Source organism: Mirounga angustirostris, unplaced genomic scaffold, assembly GCF_029215605.1.
Source record: "Mirounga angustirostris isolate CCGP_5_RB_7025 unplaced genomic scaffold, mMirAng1.0.hap1 SCAF_5, whole genome shotgun sequence".
NCBI classification, from domain to species: domain Eukaryota; kingdom Metazoa; phylum Chordata; class Mammalia; order Carnivora; family Phocidae; genus Mirounga; species Mirounga angustirostris.
In genome coordinates, this window is record NW_026991713.1 from 38,732,520 (window position 1) to 38,739,052 (window position 6,533).

The 6,533-nt window shown below is 41.4% G+C and overlaps 1 pseudogene; it reads left to right on the top strand.

The window, feature by feature from the left end:
* The first annotated feature begins 1,800 nt into the window (after positions 1-1,800).
* On the top strand, positions 1,801-5,812 carry LOC123837399 (large ribosomal subunit protein uL15-like; annotated as a pseudogene).
* Positions 5,813-6,533: the final 721 nt, after the last annotated feature.

Consider the following 6,533-nt stretch of genomic DNA (forward strand, 5'->3'; position numbering starts at 1 on the left):
GATTTCAGGGATGAGCGGGGGGCGGGGCAGGGGGAGCTGGTTAGAGAAGGCCTTACTGAGAAGATAACATTTGAGTGGCACTCGGCTGGCTCAGTCAGTAGAATATGTGATTCTCGGTCTCAGGGTTGTAAGTTCCAGCCCCATGTTGGTTGTAGCGATTACTTAAAAAAAAAATAAAATCTTACACAACAACAAAAAAATAACATTTGAGCCAAAACTGGAAGAAGGAGAGGGGAAAAATACCACAGGTATCTGGGAGAAGGGCATTTTCAGAGGGAGCAAGGAAAGCAAAGTCCCTGAGATGCAGATGTTCTTGAGTGTCTGACATCCAGGCTAATGTTGCAGCCACGTGAGCAGGAAGAGTAGGAGAGATCAGAGAGGCAACCAAGAGCTAGAGTAGGGACTTCATTTAGAAATGTATTGGCCACATACTGTGCACTTGCCTTGCCCCTGAGTGATAGACTTGCTTCTTCAGCAACCTTAGTACTTTTATTCATGCCCTTTTGCCAACAGTAACTTGTAGCTCTTTATAATAAAAGCCTTGTATACTATTTTTTATAAAAAAAATAAGAATTAGATTATAAATTTTGAATTAGGAAGAATAATTATACTAGAAAACTTAGACTTAGGTCTCCTAAGGGGAAACTTAATTAAATGTAAAACATTCGCTAAGAGTCCTGACAAACCAAGTTAGAAATGGAAAAACATTATTATAAACATCAATACTATATAAAAGAAGCAGATCAGTTCTTTGGGCAAAATTAATATTTTAGATCAGTTCTCAAAAGAATTGTTCTCATTGGTTTTACCATTGGTCTGTATACCTATTGCATTGTCCTCACTTGTGGGCTTTGTTTTGGGGGTTTTTTTGTTGTTGTTTTTGGTAGTAGTATTTCTGTTCAGATGGTCATTTCTCATTTCTGCTTTCAAAAGCAAAATCTAGATTGTAAAATGTGCTTCTATAATTGCTAAAATGTTCCAAGAAGGATCAGATTACTTTAATCTCAGTGTGTAGTATCCACCATCTTTCTTGTCCTAGGACTGCCCCGGGAATGGTTAGCTTAATCTTTCTTCTACAACGACTCAAATATGAGTTACCCGGTGAGCTTGTCCAGACACAGTTTGAACCACACTCCTATTTCTGATTCAGTATTTAGGATCTTGAGTGGGACCAGTGAATTTGCATTTCTATCAAGTTAACCAGGTGATGCTGATACTGCTGGTTAGGGACTGTATTTTGAGACATATGGCATTATAATATCATTTGTCCATCTCCTGAATGGAAATAGAGAATTTGAAAGTAAGTCCCTTGTGAGAAACTAAAATGTAGGTATAGTATATTAACAGTTAAAAGGAGATCATAGAGATAATAAACCTTGAGTAACACCAGTGATAGTTTAAAAGATCATGTGTCCAGTTGTAACACATACCTGGGCTGAGGAAAAGGACACGTGCAAACAAATCAGATACGGTTTGCCAAGAAATCAAAACAGAAAAGGATTTTTTTGCATATGAGACAAGCAACTTGACAACAGTCCCATACATTTGGTCAGGAAAAGGGTAACCAATGCCCTTACCTTTTTTCCAGTTGCTAGAGAGATAAAAAGCCTAAAACTCCAGGTGGAGGGAGGCAAATGTCTTAAAAATCTAGCTTTCTTGCAAGCTTAAATCAGGAAAGCCAACATAACTACCTTCTTACCTTTAAAGCCCAAGCTACCTGCATTACATAAAGTGCCTCATAAGCAATGCACAGCATGCTACAGGGACTCTGCTACATCTAAACATGAATCCGTTTTTCCTGCATGTCCTAAGTGGCTGGCTTTATAGAACTGCTACTTAATATAGCTAAACTTTGGGGTGCCTGGGTGGCTCATTCGTTAGGCGTCTACCTTTGGCTCAGGTCATGATCCCAGGGTCCTGGGATCGAGCCCTGCATCGGGCTCCCTGCTCCACAGGAGGCCTGCTTCTCCCTCTCCCACTCCCCCTGCTTGTGTTCCTTCTGTCATTGTGTCTCTCTGTCAAATAAATAAAAAATCTTTAAAAATATATATATATATAGCTAAACTTTTTTGGATCTCTATCAGAGTTTAAGTTGTCATCCTGAGACCAACAGTGTCAGCATCAACTGGGAATTTATTAGGCATGCAAATTCTTGGGCCCCACTACAGACCTAATGAATCAGAAACTGAAGATGAGGCCCAACAGTCTTCTTCAACAAGCCTTCCAAGGGATTATGATGCAAGATAAAATTTGAGAACTACTGGTCTAAAGTTTTTAAATCGAGATAACCTGAACTGAAATTGAATTAAATGTTTAAAAATATTTTCTCTATAGACTTTATCAGTGGAGAGTGAAAAGAATGATCATTACAGAGTAAGAAATCTCTAGCTGTGTCGGGAGCATGCTGCAAGTTTCACTCCCTCAATCTGAAAAATGTTAGGAGACATTTTACCCTTGAAACTGGATTGGGAAGGGTCATAATCAGATTAATTCATCTGAAGTGGAGCAGATCCACCTCAAAGGAAGAAAGCATTCCCTTTAGTGGATGCCTTCAAAAGGAACCCAACAAGAAATTTTTGTTTGGGAAAGGATATGGGTATACTATAAAATGAGTTTGTTATTCAGTGCTTATAAAGTTACAAGTACAGTCCCAGTCTAATAGAGGTCTCCTACCTCAAGGTGAGGTTCAGAATCACTAAGAAAAACCACATCCCTGAGACCAGAAATACAAAGTCTAAGGCTGAGGCTGAAGCAGAATGACAGAAAGCTCCTCTGGCCTCTCTCCACCCTCCCACCCTCTCGACAAGCATCAGATAACAAGTATTAAGTAACAAACAACAGAAGTCTACTGTTTGGGGAAGGGACAAGAGCATGGAGAGACCCTCTCTGAAGCCCAAACTCAAAGAGAAGACGTAAGGGAGAAGCAGAACATTGAGAAAACCAATTCCCACCCTAACCACAAGAAAAATCCAGTAGAATTTAAAACATGGGACCTGGAAAGTAAACACAGCAGCAACAAAAGACAAACCCAGCTCAATTCCAGCTGTATTGACTCAACCCTCTACAAGCCTAGCAAAAGAAGGGGTGTCACTTCAATAATAAATACTATTTGCCTCAGTATCTACTGTTCTATACATTATGTGCAATAAGCAATCAAGTACAAAATACAAAACATAAACTTTTTAAAATCCATCATCAAGAGACAAAACAATCAGCAGAACCAGACTTAAGTATGACATGGATGGAATGATCAGATAGGAAATCTAAAATAATTATGATTAATATATTAGCCTCAAGTGGAAAAGGTAGGGAACAGGAATAAATAGACAAGGAAATTCAGCAGAGATATGGAAGCTATAAGAAGAGTCAAATGGGAAAGGGCAGTCCAAGATGATGATGTAGGAAGGTCCTGAACTCACTTCCTCCCACAGACGTAGCAAATCTATAGCTACATATGGAAAAATTCCCTCTGAAAAAGCCTGAAAACTAGCCAAACAGATCCTCCACAACAAAAGATAAAAGGGCCACATTGAGACTGGTAGGAGAAGCAAAGACATGGTCTTACCAAAAAGCCCACCCCAGTGCAGTGACCCAAAATCATGAGGGATATCATGAAGCCTGAACTTCTCCCTGAGGACTGAGGGTTCATTCCCCACACCAGGCACCCCAACCTTTGGGACCTTCACTAGAAAGCTAAGCACCCCAAACAAGGCTACTTGGGATCTTTTGTGGTTCCATTAGCCAAACCAGCGTTGAGAAAGACAAAGCTGGAGGCATCACACTCTTCTGATTTCAAACTATATTACAAAGCTTTAGTAATCAAAGCAATATGGCACTGGCATAAAACCAGACACATAGATCAAAAGAACAGAATAGAAATCCCAGAAATAAGCCCATACACATATGGTCAATTAATTTGTGAAAAAGAAGGCAAGAATATACAACACAGAACAGTCTCTTCAATAAATTATGAGGGAAAACTGAACAGCCACATGCAAAGGAATGAAATTGGACCACTATCTTACACCATATACAAAAATTAACTCAAAAGGTATTAGAGTTTTTAAAAATGTATTAACGAGTTGAATGAAATCCTGAAACTGTAAAACTCCCAGAAGAAAACATAGTCAATAAGCTCCTTTGCATCAATCTCAGCAATGATTTTTTTGGATCTGACTCCAAAAACAGAGGCAACAAAAGCCAAAACAAAGTAATAGGATTATATCAAGCTAAAAAGTTTCTGCACAACAAAGGAAACCAACAAAATTAAAAGGCAATGTACTGAATAGGAGAAAATATTTGCAAATCATATATCCAATAAGGGGTTAATATCCAAAATATATAAACACTAATACATAACTCAATACCAAAAAAATCTGCAAACTCCAATTAAAAAATGAGCAGAGTTGGGGCATCTGGGTGGCTCAGTTAGTTAAGCATCTGACTCTTGATCTCAGCTCAGGTCTTGATCTCAGGGTTGTGAGTTCACTCTCTGTGTTGGATGTGGAGCCTACTTAAAAAAAAAATGAGCAGAGGATCTGAATAGACTTTTTCTTTCTTTCTTTCTTTCTTTCTTTCTTTCTTTCTTTCTTTCTTTCTTTCTTTCTTTCTTTCTTTCTTTCTTCCTTCCTTCCTTCCTTCCTTCCTTCCTTCCTTCCTTCCTTTCCTTCCTTTCCTTCCTTCCCTTCCTTCCCTTCCTTCCCTTCCTTCCCTTCCTTCCCTTCCTTCCCTTCCTTCCCTTCCTTCCCTTCCTTCCCTTCCTTTCCTTCCTTTCCTTCCTTTCCTTTCATAAGCTCTACACCCAGTGTGGGGCTTGGACTCAGGACCCTGAGGTCAAGAGTTGCATGCTCTATGGACTGAGCCAGCTGAATAGACATTTTTCTATTCAGGTGCCCCTGAATAGACATTTTTCTACAGAAGACATACCGATGGCCAACAGATGCATGAGAAGATGCCCAACATCACTAATCATCAAGGAAATGCAAATCAAAATCACAATGAGGCTTTTTGTGCATCTGCTTCATTGGTTGTGCAGGCTGCGAGCCCTACTCGCGTTGCACCCCAACCACCTACCCCCAATCTTGGCCCGGTTTTCCAGGCCACTCATGGCGAGCCTCAGGGCAGGGTGGCCGGCATGGGCCCGTAGTCTGGGGCCGCGTGTTCTGCCCGGGGTTCGGATCTCTGAGACACGTGGGCCCGCGCGCTTGGGCGCTGCCCTTATGAGGCCGCATGATCCTGGGCCAGTCCTTAACATCACCTTTGCTGAATGTGACCCGAAGCAGATCCTTGACCCCCGAGCCTACAGACCCTTCACAGATGGTCGAATTCGCTCTCTGTCCCACCTCTGTTTGGCCTTATCACCAAGCACCTTTGTCCGTACAGCCATCCAGACTGAGGAAGACCCAGAAACTTTGGGGCCACGTGAGACACGGCCACGGTGACATCACCAAGCACCAGAAGCACCTAGGAGGCCGGGGTAATGCTGGGCATGCGTCACCACAGGATCCACTTCGACAAATATCACCCAGGTTACTTTGGAAAAGTTGGTATGAGACATTACCACTTACAGAGGAACCAGAGCTTCTGCCCAACTGTGAACCTTGATAAACTGTGGACCTTGGTCAGTGAGCAGACGCGGGTAAATGCCGCCAAAAAGAAGACTGGAGCTGCTCCTATCATTGATGTGGTGCGACCAGGCTACTACAAAGTTTTGGGAAAGGGAAAACTCCCAAAACAGCCTGTCATCGTGAAGGCCAAATTCTTCCGTAGAAGAGCAGAGGAGATTAAGGGTGTCGGGGCACCTGCATTCTAGTAGCTTGAAGCCATGTTGGGGGGGCGGGGGGGGTGTTCATTAAATGCTAACAAGTGCTTCTCAAAAAAAAAAAATCACAGTGAGGGCGCCTGGGTGGCTCAGATGGTTGAGCGTCTGCCTTCGGCTCAGGTCATGATCTCAGGCTCCTGGGATCGAGTCCCGCATCGGGCTCCCTGCTCCTTGGGAGCCTGCTTCTCCCTCTGCCTCTCTCTCTCTCTGTCTCTCATGAATAAATAAATAAAAATCTTAAAAAAAAAAAAATCACAATTCGATACCACCTCACACGTGTTAAAATGGCTAGTATTTAAAAAAAGGAAAGAAAGAAAGAAAAGGAAGTGTTAGTAAGGATGTAGAGAAAAGGGGACTTCTGTGCACTGTTGGTGGGAATATAAATGGTACAGCCACTATGGAAAACAGCATGAAGTTTCCTCAAAAATTTTTAAATATAAGTACCATATGATTCAGCAATTCCACTACTAGGTAATTTATCCAAAGAAAACAAAAACACTAATTCAAAAAGATATATGCACCCCTATGTTTATTGCAGCAACAGCCAAGATACGGAAACAACCTAAGTTTCCATTGGTATATATATATACACAGTGGAATACTGCTTGGCCGTGAAAAAGAACAAAATCTTGCCATTTGCAACATGGATGGATCTTGAGGGACTTATGCTAATGAAATAAGTCAGAAAAATGCAAATACCATTTATATGTGG